We start from the raw sequence: 15,598 nt of genomic DNA on the forward strand, positions 1-15,598 counted from the left end.
CGTGGGCGGACGCGGGGCTCCGGTGCGGCCGGTGCGGCCCGGCCTGCCCGCGGCTCCGCGCTCCCCGGCGGCGGCGGCGGCGGCGGCGGCGGCGGGAGGGGGAGGAGGGGGCGGGGCGGGAGCCCGGGAGGCGGTGGCTCGGCCTCCCTGCTCCCGGCTCCCCGCCGGCAGCGACGCGCCCCGGCCCGGCCCCCTCTGGCTCCTTAAAGGGCCCGCGCCGCCCGTCTAGGCCCTGCGCGTCCCCACTCGCGCGCCCACGCCGCCACACACACAGACACGCACGCACACACTTGGGCGCGACGCCGAGTTTCTTTTTGGCAGCTCCCCGAGGAGGAAGGAGGGGGGAAGCGCCTCCCAGCCTGCCCCTCCCTCTTCTCCTGCGGGCCCGTGGGCCCTCCTCCTCCTCCCCAGCCCCAGTACCTCACTGGAATCGCGTTTCACCTATTAAATTATAACTCTAGAGTGGCCGCTGGATGGGGAGGGGGCGCGCAGGGAGGGCCCCACACAGGGCCTTTTAGGAGCAAGCACGGTGGGGCACTTGGGGATGGGAGCAGACAGTAGTGCACAGAGCCCTCTCCAGGCTGGAACACGCTGGGCCGACCCAGCCCGGGTGAACACACTGCAGACTCACCACCCACCATGGACCTGAGATGTCAGATCTCACACAGACAAATACTGGGACACCCACGCGAGTTCACAGCACCCCGGAGGGCACAGACGCTAGAATGCCAGTTTCCTGAGGGCAGAGATCTATTTTGTTCACTGCCCTATCGCAGTAGGGACCCACGAATGTGTTGTTGAGTGAACTCCCACTTGGGGACATTCAGGGACACAAATGCAGAGACAATGCAGCGAGAGCCTGGGTCCCCCACCCCCTCCACACACACACAAACAGACGCACACTTCCCAGAGCGTGCCCCTGGGAGCCACACATGCCCGGCCTGCACAAGCATGCAGTCACAGAAGGCACACATGTGCTCGCTCCCCAACGCACAGGCAGACACTCTCTGTTCCAGCAGGAACCTGGCCCCGCTGGCCGCCCTGACAACCCAATGTCCTCATTTACCCCCTCCTCCCACCCCCTCCAGGTTTGCCCTCTCCAACCAGGGGAGATCTCTTTGAACAGCAGAGGGCACTGGGAGCCCCGGGCCTGGGGCCTCCCTCCCTCCCTTCTCTTCTGCTTTCTCCTAAGATGCTGGAGAGTTTGAATTTTTTTTTTTTTTTTTTTCAGTTCAACTTTCCTTTTTTGGAGTGACGTCTCAGCAGATTCAGTTCTGCCATCTGGCAACATCTGAGAAGCCCCAGGGAGAGCGGGGAATGGCTGCGGTGAGGAGGCAGCCGCGTGGTTTCCAGAGGCCGGCGCGCCTCCCGCCTCCGCCAGGATGCTGGGGTTGCCGGGCTCCCCTGCAGTCAGATCCCTCTCTGCCCCTTCGGGCTTTTAGTTATGGAATTTTGGGGGGCTGGAAGGAGCCTCTGGGGCTGACAATGTCTGGAAAAAGGGAAGTGGGTGTGGAGGGGAGCAGTTTGCAGACTGAAACAGGAGGGGTCACAGGTCAGTGTCCACCCCCTCCTTGTTTTGGCCCCACCAGCTCCAGTTCTGCCCAGCCAGTCCGTCCAAATCCACAGGCAAAAAGCTGGAGGATTTTTTTGCCTGGAAGGGTCTGGAAGAGGGAAGCGAGGCAGGGGAGCTACTCTGCCAGCCCCAGGCCGCCTGGCAGCCCTCCTGTCACCTGAAACCCCTCTGTGAATTTGCATTTCCATGAGATTCAACTCTATTTGAAGCTGGAAGAGGGGCATTTGGGGTGTCTTCAGGGGTTCTCCTAGCTTCTGCCTCTCAAGGGCTCTCTGAAGGCATAGAAGCGGGCCAAGTAGGGGGTCTGTCAGCTTTGTAATGTCCCAAACGTCACCTGAAAACCACACAGGAAGCCTTACCAACCCAAGCGCCAGTGTGCTCTGGCCCGACCATGTCACAGATGGCAAGACTGAGGCCAAGAGAAGGGGCGGCATTTGTCCGGAAAGGGATTGGCCCTTTCCTGTCTGCTCCTGTTTCCTGGCTGTGGGTTGGGTTATTAATCTCACCCTCCCAGACGGCGGGGAGCAACACTAGCACTGAGCAAGCACTTACCGTGGGGGAAGCGAGGGTCCTGGTCACAAGTAGGGAAACAGGCCTGGAGAGATGAAGAACCCGACTTGCCAGCCTCCAGCAGCAGCCCGTGATTCCAAATGAGTGCTGGGAATCTGCACTTTGGGGAGGTCTCAGCTGAGCCCGCCCCCTCCCCCAATCACAGACTGGCACCCTAGTTTGCTACTCTGTTTGCTACTGGGCTCTGAGTGACAGTCCATGAGCAACTAATGGGAACAGTAGCTTTAAAAAACGGCCAAAGAACCCTGCACACAAATAGCCTCCACGGCCCCGGGACTGTGAGTTAGTAACAGTAACATCTAAGAGCTTCCCAAACATCTCAATTGCCTTTGTGAGGAAAAGACTTTCAAGGTACCAGTTTTACAGGAGGGGAGACAGAGGCTGAGTTAGGAAGTCACCATGGACACTGGGAAGCATGTTGTATGTGTCACAGGCCAGGCGGCAGCTGGCTGGAGCATGCTGTATACATCCAGGGGGCTCCTGTCCAGTTGGCGCCAAATTCCGCCCCTTGGGCTTTGTCTCTACATTCTCCCATCTAATCATTCAACCAGTGCTTCCTAAAGACTCCCTCCAGTCATTCAACCATTCCTTTCTAAGTATTTGTCAAAATAGTCCAGCTCCTCCCCGCCTCAACACCTTTGCACTTGCTGCGCCATCTGCCTGAGACTGTCACCTTCTGTCTTCAGGTCCCAGCTCCTTAGAGAGTCCCTTGCAGCAGGGCGCAGTGGCTCATGCCTGTAATCTCAGCATTTTGGGGGACCAAGGCGGGTGGATCACCTGAGGTCCTTGGCATATTTTAGGGTCAAGCCATTGGTTCCTCTAGGTAGATGGGACTCCCAGGAGCTTGAGGTGGCAGTGAGCTGTGATTACACCGTTGCACTCCAGCCTGGATGACAGAGTAAGACCCTGTCTCTAAAATATGTTTCATTTGGGCCAGGCGCAGTGGCTCACGGTTGTAATCCCAGCAATTTGGGAGGCTGAGGCAGGCGAATCACCTGATATCAGGAGTTCGAGACCAGCCTGGCCAACATGGTGAAACCCCATCTCTACTAAAAGTACAAAAATTAGCCGGGTGTGGTGATGCAGGCCTGTAATCCCAGCTCCTCGGGAGGCTGAGGCAGGAGAATTGTTTGAACCCAGGAGGCGGAGGTTGCAGTGAGCCGAGATCACGCCACTGCACTCCAGGCTGGGCAACAGAGTGAGACTCCATCAAAAAAAAAAAAAGTTGTCTTTGTTAGCCTGACACCCAAGAGATGCCCATTCAGGCTAATCAAGTTCACATGGTCAATCATGGTATCAGATCAAATTCCAGCCACTCCTGGAAAAAATTCCCCACCTTCAAGGCAAGCCTGGAGGAATAAGGCATCTATAGGGTCAGGACTCAAGCTGGGGGACATGGTGCCCTGAGCAGCTTTGACCCTGGCTACCTCAAGAGCCCTGAACTGACCGCTGGATCGTACCCAAGGGGCCTATGTCACACTATCTATCAGTAACAACCCAGAAGACACCCAAATGAGCATTCCTGGGGCCAAGCCTCACATGCACACCTAGAACTGTGTCCGTGTAGAAAAATCTTACCTATATTTTTCTTACTTTTGACGTGCTTTGAAGCAGAAGTTGCAAACTGGACGGATCACCTGAGGTCAGGAGTTCAAGCCCAGCCTGGCAAACGTGGAGAAAACTTGTCTCTACTAAAAACACAAAAATTACCCAGGCATGGTGGTGCATACCTGTAATCCCAACTACTCAGGAGGCTGAGGCAGGAGAATGGCTTGAACCTGGGAGGTGGAGCTTGCAGTAAGCCGATATCATGCTACTGCCCTCCAGCCTGGGCGACACAGTGAGACTCCATCCCCCCAAAAAAACGGAAAGAAAGAGAGAAAAAAAGAAAAGCCCACAGGACCTGGCAGAACAGCCAGCCCAGAACTGGAGGAGAGGGTGAGATACGCCTGGGCAGGGCCCTTGGCACACCCTGCACCTGTCCCAAGGCATTTTTATCTTATTTTTTAGAGACAGGGTCTCACTCTGTAACCCAGGCTGGAGTACAACGGCATGATCACAGCTCACGGCAACCTCGAGCTCCTGGGCTCAAGTGATCCTCCTGCCTTGGCCTCTCAAAGTGTTGGGATTAGGCTCAGCCACCCTTCTTTAAAATACAACAGCCACCAAACCAAATACTAAATGCCTCCTGCAGGGAAGCGGGTGGATGATCAGCGGGAGCAGGCCTGTTTGTGGCCCCTGCAAAGCGTTAGTTCTCCAAGCCAGTTTTCCACTCAGCTGTGGGTGGTTCCCACCCAATATGGAAGGATCGGTAGGGGTGAGAAGTTAGAACCTTCCTCAATTGTAAAGGGACCCTCTTCCAAAGATGTAGGCAGGAAGGTGCACTGAAGGCCATGACTTCACCACAGTGCAATTCCTCAATGGAGCAAAATTGCACACTGTTGACCCTGCCACCCCAAGAGCACTGGGCTGCCCATCACAGAGCACAAGCAAGGGGCCTGTGTCACACCGTCAGCAACAACCCAAAGGACACCCAAATGAAGAGCGCACCTGGGGACAAGCTATGCAGGAGGAGAAGCCTGGTTTCAATGATGGCATCATGGTTTTTTGTTTTTTTGCTTTTTGTTCTTTGTTTTTGAGATGGAGTCTGTCTCTGTCACCCAGGCTGGAGTGCAACGGCAAAATCTCAGCTCACTGCAACCTCTGCCTCCTGGGTTCAAGTGATTCCTCTGCCTCAGCCTCCCCAGTAGCTGGGACTATAGGCACGCACCACCACACCCGGCTAATTTTTGTATTCTTAGTAGAGATGGCGTTTCACCTTGTTGGCCAGGCTGGTCTCAAACTCCTGACCTCAGGTGATCCACCCACCTCGGCCTCCCAAAGTGCTGAGATTACAGGCATGAGCCACAGTGTCTGGCCCACAGTTTTATTCAATATGTAGTTATTAAGCACTTACTGTATGCTGGGCATGGTGGGATCAAGCAGTGAAGGAGACCACCCTTTGTAGCCACAGGGAGTTGACGCTCAAAAAGGAAGTTATCATCAATCTCATGTGCTAAGCAAGGACCCTCCCTGGACATAAAGAATCAGGCCCTGAAGCCAGCCCTTTAAAGGCTAAGAAAAACACCCTGGCATTCAAAGCAAAGTGAAAGTTCAGAACATGGGGGATTGGCAGGGGACAGGATCTCTTGGCCCTTGTCCTTTCTGCACAGAGGAGTCCAGGGGCCTTTCTGATCTCACAGTCCTGCAGAAACCTCACTGAGGATGTCACTCAGAGTCCCCAGCCAGCCCCCACTCACGCTTGCTGCAAGAAACTGCAATGTCACCCTCAGCTTCCTCTGCTCCTTTATTTAAGACACTGTTTACTTTCAGAAAGAATGGAGCTGAGAACAAACTCAGGCCCCCCTCTGATAGGCCCGATGATCTCTGAAGATCAGCAGCTCACTTTCTCCTAGGGGTTCCCCCTCGTTTCTGGGGTGTTGTCCCACCAGGGCATCTGCTTGAGCCTTTGCTTTCAGGCACCGTGGGTGGGAGCACAGGAAGGCCCCATCTAGGGGGGCAATCCAGCAAGGATGACATGGCCCCTGCAGTCTTGCTCTCCTGAATGGCCGCCGTGGGGCTGGCTAGGTGGATCCTGCCATTTTCTCCAATGGGACAACCGGCAGCTGTGAACAAGCCTGAGAACAAGCTGTACAGTTCTGTTCCCGTGGAGGCAGACCTCCCAGATACATTGTTTAGCGCAAAAGCACCACGTGCCGTGCTCCGTGTGCAGTATGGTACCTTTTGTGCAGAAAAGTAGGGAGGAGTAAGTGTGCTTAGGCTGCGGGGCTACACATGATACTTTTTTGCATATATTAATGGGGTACTAGTGCAATGTTGCTACATTGTTATGTTGCATTGTGGTGAAGGCAAGGCGTTAGGATGCACCCATCACGGGAGTGATGCGCCTTGTGCTCACCAAGCAACCTCCCAGCATCTAACCCCCTCCCATGTCCCCATGCCTCTCAGTCTCCAATTCCATCATTCCACACTCTACTTCCATGTGTACACATTATTTAGCTCCCACTTGTAAGTGAAAATATGCAGTATTGTCTTTTTGTTGTTGTTGTTTAAGACAATCTCACTTTGTCACTCAGGCTGGAGTGCAGTGGTGTGATCTCAGCTCAGTGCAACCTCTGCCTCCTGGGTTCAAGCAATTCTGCTGCCTCAGCCCCCTGAGTAGCTGGGACACCACCATGCCCAGGTAAGTTTTGTATTTTTAGTAGAGATGGGTTTCACCATGTTGGCCAGGTCGGTCTCAAAATCCTGGCCTCAACCAATCTGCCCGCTTTGGCCTCCCAAAGTGCCTGGGATTCCAGGCATGGCCCACTGCGCCCAGCCAGTATTTGTCTTTCTGTGTCTGAATCATTTCACTTAAGATAATAGACTCCAGTTCTATCCGCATTGCTGCAAAAGACAGGATTTCATTCTTTCTTACAACTAAATAGTGTTCCATGGTATATAGGTACCACACCTTCTTTATCCAATCCTTCACTGATGGACACTTAGATTGATTCTATATCTTATATGCATGAAGACTTCTGCAAGGAGATTAACTCAGGAGTGCCCACTGTGTGTGAGGCACCACACTCTGTGTGTGAGATACAGCAGTGAATGAGATAGGCAGTCTCTGCCTCCATGGAGCTGACGTTCTAAAGAGAAGGATGCATAATTAAAACTCAATGAAGGCCGGGCGCGGTGGCTCACGCCTGTAATCCCAGCACTTTGGGAGGCCAAGGCGGGCGGATCACGAGTTCAGGAGATCGAGACCATCCTGGCAAACACGGTGAAACCCCATCTCTACTAAAAACACAAAAAAATTAGCTGGGTGCGGTGGCGGGCGCCTATAGTCCCAGCTGCTCAGGAGGCTGAGGCAGGAGAATGGCGTGAACCCGGGAGGCGGAGCTTGCAGTGAGCCGACCGCGCCACTGCACTCCAGCCTGGGTGACAGAGCGATACTCCGTCTCAAAAAAAAGCTAATTTTTTTGTGTCTCAATGAATATATCATTCCCTGGACTAGATAAGTGCTCTGTGAGAAATAAATCAGGAAAGGAAGGCCGGGCACTGTGGCTCACACCTGGAATCCCAGCACTTTGGGAGGCCGAGGTGGGTGGATCACCTGAGGTCAGGAGTTTGAGACCAGCCTGGCCAACATGGTGAAACCACCTGTCTACCAAAAATACAAAAATTAGCTGGACGTGGTAGTAGGCGCCTGTAATTCCAGCTGCTTGGGAGGCTGAGGCAGGAGAATCGCTTCAACCTGGGAGGCAGAGGTTGCAGTGAGCCGAGATCGTGCCTCTGTACTCCAGCCTGGGAGACAGAGCGAGACTCAGTCTCAAAAAGATAATGAGTAAATCAGGAAAGGAAGATAGTGTGTACGGGTGTGGGAGGTCAGGGGAGGAACAGTGAAGTATCTGGGAGAAAGTAGAACAGGCAGAGGGAACCACTGGTGCAAAGGCCCTGGGGTGGGAACGTGCCTGGTATATTCCAGGAACAGCAAAGAGGCCAGTATGAGAACAGTGGATGGAGTGGGCAGTTCAGGGAGGGACATGTGGCAGGAGCCAGGGGGAGGTTGGGGAGGACACAGGACAAATTGACAGCAGAAGATGCCTCTGGGTGGGGGCTGGAGGAGGAGGATGTGACAAGGGCGGGTGCAGAGGACGCCCTGGGAAATGGGGGTTGAGGCAGAGGGTCACTTGCTCTGACCATGTCCTGTGTGAAATGTTTACAGATGGAAAATGCTTTCTGGCTTTGTTTTTCAGCTTGGACATCTGTTTTTGGACATCCCTGCATGCACTTCTGGAGTCTTATGAGATTCAAAGAGGTCTCCTTTCCAGCATCTTTGCACCACATTTGCTCCTTCTCAGCCTCCCTGGGAATGTTAGGAATTAGCCCCTGGGTGGCCTCGCCTCCTGCCTGGGCCTGGAAAGCCAACCCCCCGCCCCATCCCTTCTTCCCAGGGCACAGACGCGCACGGATGCACACACAGATGGTGAAAGCGTCTGCACTGCAGCGGTGACCGTTGCTGCATCCGACTCTAAAGCAGCCCTGGCCCAGACTGCCCCGCTCAGACCCGGGCCGAGGGGAGCTCAGAACCCAGAGGCCTGTCCGCAGCGGGCGAGACCTGAGGTCTTAGAACTGAGCTTGTGTTTGCCTCCTGGGTTCCCTCTGGCTTCTGCCTGACTGAGTCAGTCATACTGGAACTCTCATTTTGAAAATGAATGCTGCTGGTCCCCCTGGCTCAGAAGGGTCCTCCAGGCCTCTCTGGTGCCTGCCAGAATTCCAGAATTATTGTAAGCTGAGCATTGCACGTGAAAAGTTTACAGGACTCTAAAATCCCAGGGGGAGGGCCCCTCTAGCAAGTTAAAGTGGAAAGGATCCACAGATTCGAAACCGACAGATCTGGATTCACCTCCAAACTCAGCTATCTCGTTGAGTTACTCAACACACATGTATTCTGTTGGTCCTGGGGTCCCACAGTGAATGAGACTCAACAAGGAGGCAGCTCTCTGGAGGGCAGAGTGAGAGACGCCTGGCTGGGCCTGCTCCATGTGTCTCCCGCTCCTCCTGGTCTGTCTTCCTGAACAGCACAAGCCAACAACCATGGCTCTGTATGGATTCTGGGTCCAGCAACCCATTTATCACACTCAAATCCAGGACCAAGTCCACAGGGTGGAGAGAGGGTCTGCAGCAGTCCCTGGGCCGGGTGGACTGCAGCAGGAGGGCAGACACGATGGGGACAGAGTCTCATTTGGAGGGTGGCTTCCCACATGGGGTGGGGCAGCAGCTCCCTGGCAGCCCAGGCCTGTGACATCACTGAGCATCCTGCCAGGAGGCTCCACCTCAACTGCTCAGGCCCCTTAGTACCCTGCAGGAAGCCCTCCAAACACCCAGGGCAGATCCTCTTCCCTGCAAGACTGAGGCAGTCACACAAGCAAAGGAAGGAAGCATCGTCAAGGCTGGCAATGGGGGCCCAAAAGGATAGGGGCCTGGAGCGCTGGAGGGCACAGGGAGGACGGGTTTGAGATGAGGTGATGCAGGAGGGTCTCCCTGAGGAGGTAATATTTCAGACGGAGGCGGCTGGGGATGAGGGAGCAGCATTCTGGGTAGGAGAAACAGCAGATGCAAAGGCCACACCACGGGAAGTGACTCGATGTGTCTGAAGAATGGCGAGAACGCCGGTGTGGCTGGAGTGTGAGAAGGGGCAAGTCACTCGATCTCTTTGAGCCTCAGTTTTCCTCATCTGTAAAACGGGGCTGGACTCCCTGCCTGGCCGAATACACAAGAAATCAAATTAATGTGTAACGGTGTGCTGTTGTTTCAGGTGTTGTTGAGAGGAGAGGAAAGCAGAGGGTGGCTGGGGAAGGCCTCTCAGGGGAGGTGACAATGGGGCACAGACCTGAATGAAAGAGAGTGGCAGCCACGTGGATGTCCACAGAAAGGACGTTTGGGGCAGGGGGCATGGCAAGTGCAAAGGCCCTCAGGTAGGATGCACGAGCTGGGCAAACACGTGTGTCCTTGCAAGCCACAACACGGAGCCCACCCTTCCCCTGAAAGCACTGGGAGACCCTGACAGGTTTCAGCAGGACCGTGGTCAGGTCTGGGGCATGTTTCAGAATGGGGATCCCTGAGAAGCAGGAAGGCCGGGTGGAAGGTTGTGAAGGTTGTGGCAATGAGAAATGACGAGTGCCAAGGCAGGGGCAGTGCAGGGGGTGGAGGAAATGGTGCTATGGAGGGTAGGCAGGCAAGGTGCAGGGAATCCAGTGCCCCAAGCCCCAGGAGGAGGCCAGCAGGGGCTGGGCCGAGACAAGCCTGGGCAGGGAAAAGGGAAGGGAGCCCGTTTGTGCCTGTAAATCAATTTGCTCCAGCAGCACTGTGGAAGAAAAATGCCACGCGTGTCCCCACGGGCCCTTCGAAGCTCTCTGTGGAAAGGCATACACTTCAACCTTGGGGTGCATCCTGCTCTCAAGGCCTCTGGGGCCAAGTCAAGCCGATGAAGTGTGCGCAATGCGGGTGGATCAGGCCTGGCAGGCTCCAATGCAACCTCTCCAAAGCCACCCTTCCTACCTTCCCCATACCTCAGTTTCCTTTCTGTTATATGGGTGTCCTATGAGCCCCTTCCTCACGGGGTGGCCGTTAGAATTAAATGGGATCCTGGGTGTAAAGCCCTAGCACAGTGCCAGGTCATATAGATGTCAGCGGCAAGGGGAGATGTGGGCATGGGCCAGGAGAAACCCGGGATGACTTCATGGCAAGGGCAGGACTGGTACTGAGACTGGCTAATCACTGCTAAGGCTGCCTGGGCTATTACAACCTGCCAAGCTCATGCTCGAACTTCTGGAATCTGCAAGAACCTTTGGAGGGAGACACGGTTATCAGGCCCATGGTATTACTCTCCTGTCATAGCTGTAATGAATTAAGCCAAACATGGTGGCTGAAAACAGTACAGATTCATTACCTTGCAGTTCTGGAGGTTGGCAGTCTGAAGCGGGTCCTGGAGAGATAGAATCAAGGTGCCAGCAGGGCTGTGTTCCTCTTGGAGGTTCTGAGGGAGAATCTATTTCCTCACCTTTTCCAGCTGCCAGAGACTGGTGGCCTCGCCTCACTCCAATCTCCTTCCATCGCTGCATCTCCTCCCCAACTCTGACCTCCTGCCTCCCTCTCACAAGGAAGCTTGTGATTACACTGGGTCCACCTGGATAATCCAGGATCATCTCCCATCTCAAAATCCTTTACTTAATCACGTCTGCAAAGCCCCCTTGCCATGTAAGGTAGCAGATTCACAGATTCTAGGGATAGGATGGGGACATCTCTGGGGCTATTATTCCACCCAGCAGATCCGTCTCATGCATAAGAAAATAAAGGTGAGAAGCCAGAGGGAAAGCTTGAGATCACCTGACTCAAGAGGGGAGCGCTGGCTTCGAACCCAGTCTGTCCAACTTCAAAGCCTGCAGTCACCATCATTTCAGGATTCCCGCTTTTCCCGTGCGTATTGTCTGAACTTGCGTTTGGGGGCTTCAGCCACTGCCTCATCAGTTCATCTTCATTAAGCACCTATTGTGTACCAGGCAGTGTTCCAGGCACCAGGGATACAGTGGCCACCAAGCCAGGAGAACTTCCCTGTCTGCACTACGCTCAGAGTCATTCAATCACATCCATTATGAGGCAAGTCACAGAAACCTCAGCTCAAATCAACTTAAGCAATGAGGTCATTTATGATTTCACATAGCATGAAATTAGGAGGAAGGGTGGTTCTGGGTTTGGTTAGATTGAGTGCCATTGTCAGATATCTCCTGGTTCTTTCCATCTTTCTGGTTTCCTCCCCTCAGATTAGTTCTCATCCCAAATTTCTTCATGACCACAAAATAGCTGCCACTGCGCCAGCTGATATATCCAGGCACAACATTCAGTGCATGAAGAACAAGAGCCCTTTCCCTAAAGCCCACTGCAGCCCTTTACTCATATCTCATTGGCCAGAAATGGGTCCCATGCCCACAGCTTTACTAGTCTCTGGCAAAGGAAACAGAATCACATTAATTGCCTGGGACCAATCTGGATATTCCCCTAGAGCTAAAGCTGTATCCCCCTTTTCTGAGTCCCCTGGAGAGGCACAGGCCTCTCACTGAAATCAGGGTTCCCACAGCAAGACAGAAGGGAATAATTGCTTGGGCAGTAAATGGCCTGGGTTCAAATCCTAGCTCTGCCATATTCCCTGTGAGTAGCTCCCTGGACTTCAGTTTCCTTATCTGTAAAATGTGTATAGTAGCAGGACCTGGTTCATGGGGTTGTGGTGAGAATAAAATGAGTCAACATGTGTAAAGTCCACTGTGTGCAAAGCCCAGCTGTCAACAAGGCCCAGCTGTCATTATCTTTCCTGGGGTCCTTCTCCGAGGGCAGGACCCACAGCTTGAATTCTCCTTCCATTGCCTGGACTGTAGAAGACTTTTTGTCAGTGTCCCTCCACACCAAAAGGAAAATATGCTCACAACGACCACATTCCAAGACCCTCATCCTAAAGGCTGGTTGGGGGAGGACTTGGGTGAGCCCTCTGCTCAGTGCCAATGGGGAGTTCCCATAGGTAGCCCAGGAAGGATATGCCCAGAACAGCAATAGTTTGGAAGTGCTCACTAGGACTTGGGTGCTGGGCTAAGTGCTTGGCACAAGGGACCTCTCTCAGCCTTGTCCTGTCAGCCACCATCAACGGTGAGGAAACAGAGACTCAGAAAAATAGAGCAGCGTGGCCTGGGTTACCCAGAGCAGGAGTGGAGGAAGCAAACAGTATCGGAACCCAGGTCTGGTGGGCCCCAAGGGTCAGCTCATGGATGGGTTCACGCACCCCACATGAGGATTTAAACATCAGGCCACAGTAGGTGAACATATATGGCCTCTCCCACATACCGATGGCCAAGAAGCACATGAAAAGATGTCCAGCTGCTTTCGTTATTAGAGAAATGCAAATCAAAACCCCAGTGAGATAGCACTTCACCCAACTAGGATGACTTTAATTCTATTTATTTATTTATTTATTTATTTATTTATTTACTTATTTATTATTTTGAGACGGAGTCTTGATCCGTCACCAGGTTGGAGTGCAGTGGTGCCATCTTGGCTCACTGCAACCTCTGCCTCCCGGGTTGAAGAGATTCTTCTGCCTCAGTCTCCCGAGTAGCTGGGTCTGCAGGTGTCCGCCACCATGCCTGGCTAAATTTTGTTGTATTTTTAGTAGAGATGGGGTTTCACCATGTTGGCCAGGATGGTCTCAATCTCTTAACCTTGAACCTTGTGATCTGCCTGCCTCAGCCTCCCAAAGTGCTGGGGTTACAGGTGTGAGCCACCGGGCCCAGTTTAATTCTTTTTAAAAGGGAAAATAACAAGTGTTGATGAAGATGTGGAGGAACTGGAACGTTTGTGCATTTCTGGCAGGACTGTAAAACTCAGCCACTGTGGGAACAAGTGTGGCTGCCCCTCGAAAATTGAAACATAGAGTCACCATATCCAGGAATTCCACTCCTCCTGGGTATGTACCCAAGAGAACTGATAACAGGGCCTCAAACAGTTACTCCTACCTCAATGATCATGGCAGCATTATTCACCATGGCAGAAGGGAAATGTCCATCAAGAAATGAATGGATACACAAATTGGGGTCCATCCACACAATGGGATATGATTCAGCCACAAAAAGAAATGAAATGCTGACCCATGCTACGACATGCATGAGCCTCAAAAGCATGACGAGTGAAAGAAGCCAGACACAAAGGCCACGCCCTGCATGATTCCATGTACATGAAATGTGCAGAACAGGTGAACCCATAAAGACAGAAAGGAGATTCACAGCTACCAGCGGCTGGGGATGAGGGAGTGACTGTTAATTGGCACAAGGGCATTTTGGGAAAGTGAAAATGTTCTGGAACTAGATAGCGGTGGTGTTTGCATGGCATCGTGAAGGTACCTAATGTCAGTGAACGGAATACTTTAAAATGGTAAAATGGTTGATTTTATATTATGTATATTTACCACAATTTATCAAGGAAGGAAGGAAGGAAGGGAGGGAGGGAGGGGAAGGAGGGAGGGAGGGAGGTAGGAGGGGGGAAAAGAGGGAGGAAGGAAGCAGGGAAGGGAAGGGAAGGGAAGCGAAAGGAAAGCAGACGGAGGTAGGAGGGAGCAAGGCAGGAAAGAGGAGGCTTCTCTTGCAGGAATCAGGATTTGCCACGCTGGGCTTTCGCTGATTATAGCAACCCCCGGCCACCATTTCTGGCCCCAGTAAGCTTCTGGCATTTCCAAAGGTGGCAGGAGACTGGGCAGCTGGCATAGCAGGAGGGAACATCGCACTCTGCCCTCCCCACCCCACGCCCCCTGGCCTGGCCCTGCCCACAGGATAAAGAGGGAAGCTCCAGGCTGCTGCTGTTGGTGTTGCTGCTGCTGTGGCTGCCATCCCTCCTCCCTAAGCCTGGGCCCCAGGCCCTGGGCACACCTCCCTTCCTCGCTCTGCCAGGGCCCATGACCTCCTTCCGTCCTTTCAGGATTTTGCAGGAAGTGGAAGAGGCGTGTAGAAGGTGCCAGAGGACAGACAGGAAGCCAAGTGAGTCTCCCTCAGGGACAGGGGAGAGAGACTGCCCCGAAGGCTGAGTGGGGAGGGGTGACCGAGGCCTGAGGTGGATCCTGCCCTGGGGAGCTGCTGCGGGGGCCTGGGGTTCCTGCTGCGCCCCGGCTTGGATGAATATGCAGCTGGAGGTGTGAACTCAGGTTTCCCTCCCGTCTCCCTGGGCTCCCTCAGCCTCTCTGCCTGCTTCTTGGGCATCTTCCCACCTCGAAAGGTGGCACCCCGGGGCTCAGGTGTTCTTCCTAACTCCTGTCTGTGCACAGGCGCCCGTCCGTGTCCGCATCTGCATCCATCCTGGAGCTTAAGTCTCATCATCACAGGGACGGATGACTTTAGAACCCCAGTTGCAGCCCGGGCTCCTCTCGGGAACTCCAGACTCCAGATCCAACCACGGACAGGCCCACTCGCCTTGTCTGGTCAACAGGTGATGTGAACTCACCATGACCCAAATCACCCCTGACCCCTCACGGCCTTCCCTGTCTCAGGGGAGGGCAGCTCCGTCCTTCCTGACAATCAGGCCCAGGACCTGGAGTCGGGAGGGGGTGGTCTGGGGAGGGGGCTTCAGGTCACTCCAGGGACGACACGGGCCAGTAGCGGGCACTGAGAGGAGCTAAAGAAGGCCAGGCCATTGGCGTATCACGGGACACAGGGACAGGGCAGAAGAGTCCTCGCCAGGCTCCAGGCCCCTCCATGAGGCCTCTGTAAGCCATCTTCTCACTTTCTTGGATGCACACGAGTTTTTAATCTTGATGCAGTCCAATTTCCCTATTTCTTCTGTGTGGTGGATATTGTTGATTCCGTTTCAGAAATGAGGGAACTCAGGGTCAGAAAGGCAAAGGGACTTTTTCTGGGATCACAAAGCTCAAAAGTGATCCAGTTGGGATTAGAACCCACATTTGTCTGTAAAACCCGAGACACCAGGAGCATCTGTGAAGGTGCTTTGGGCTGCAGGTGACAGAAAAACCCAGCCCACATGGCTTTAGCAATGAGACCTAGCGCCTCCCCATCAGAAATACCAGGGGCAGGGGGCTCCAGGCTGGCGGACCCGGCAGCTCAGTGACATCATCAAGGAACCAGGTTCTTTCCTTCTCTTTGATCTGCCATCTTCAGTGCTGTCCCCACCTGCAGGCCAGGGGGCAAAAGGGAGGGGCATTTCCCGGAGTCACCTCCAGAAAGTGAATCCGTGAAATAACAGAGACCCTCCTGGACCATGGCTGTCCCCAGGAGAAAAGCTTATTCAGATGTTCCGCCCAGAAGACTTTCCCCACATCTTATTGGCCTGAATCGAGTCACATGCCCACTCCTGAACCAATCC

The sequence above is a fragment of the Piliocolobus tephrosceles genome, chromosome 10 (assembly GCF_002776525.5).
Source record: "Piliocolobus tephrosceles isolate RC106 chromosome 10, ASM277652v3, whole genome shotgun sequence".
Classification (NCBI taxonomy): Eukaryota; Metazoa; Chordata; class Mammalia; order Primates; family Cercopithecidae; genus Piliocolobus; species Piliocolobus tephrosceles.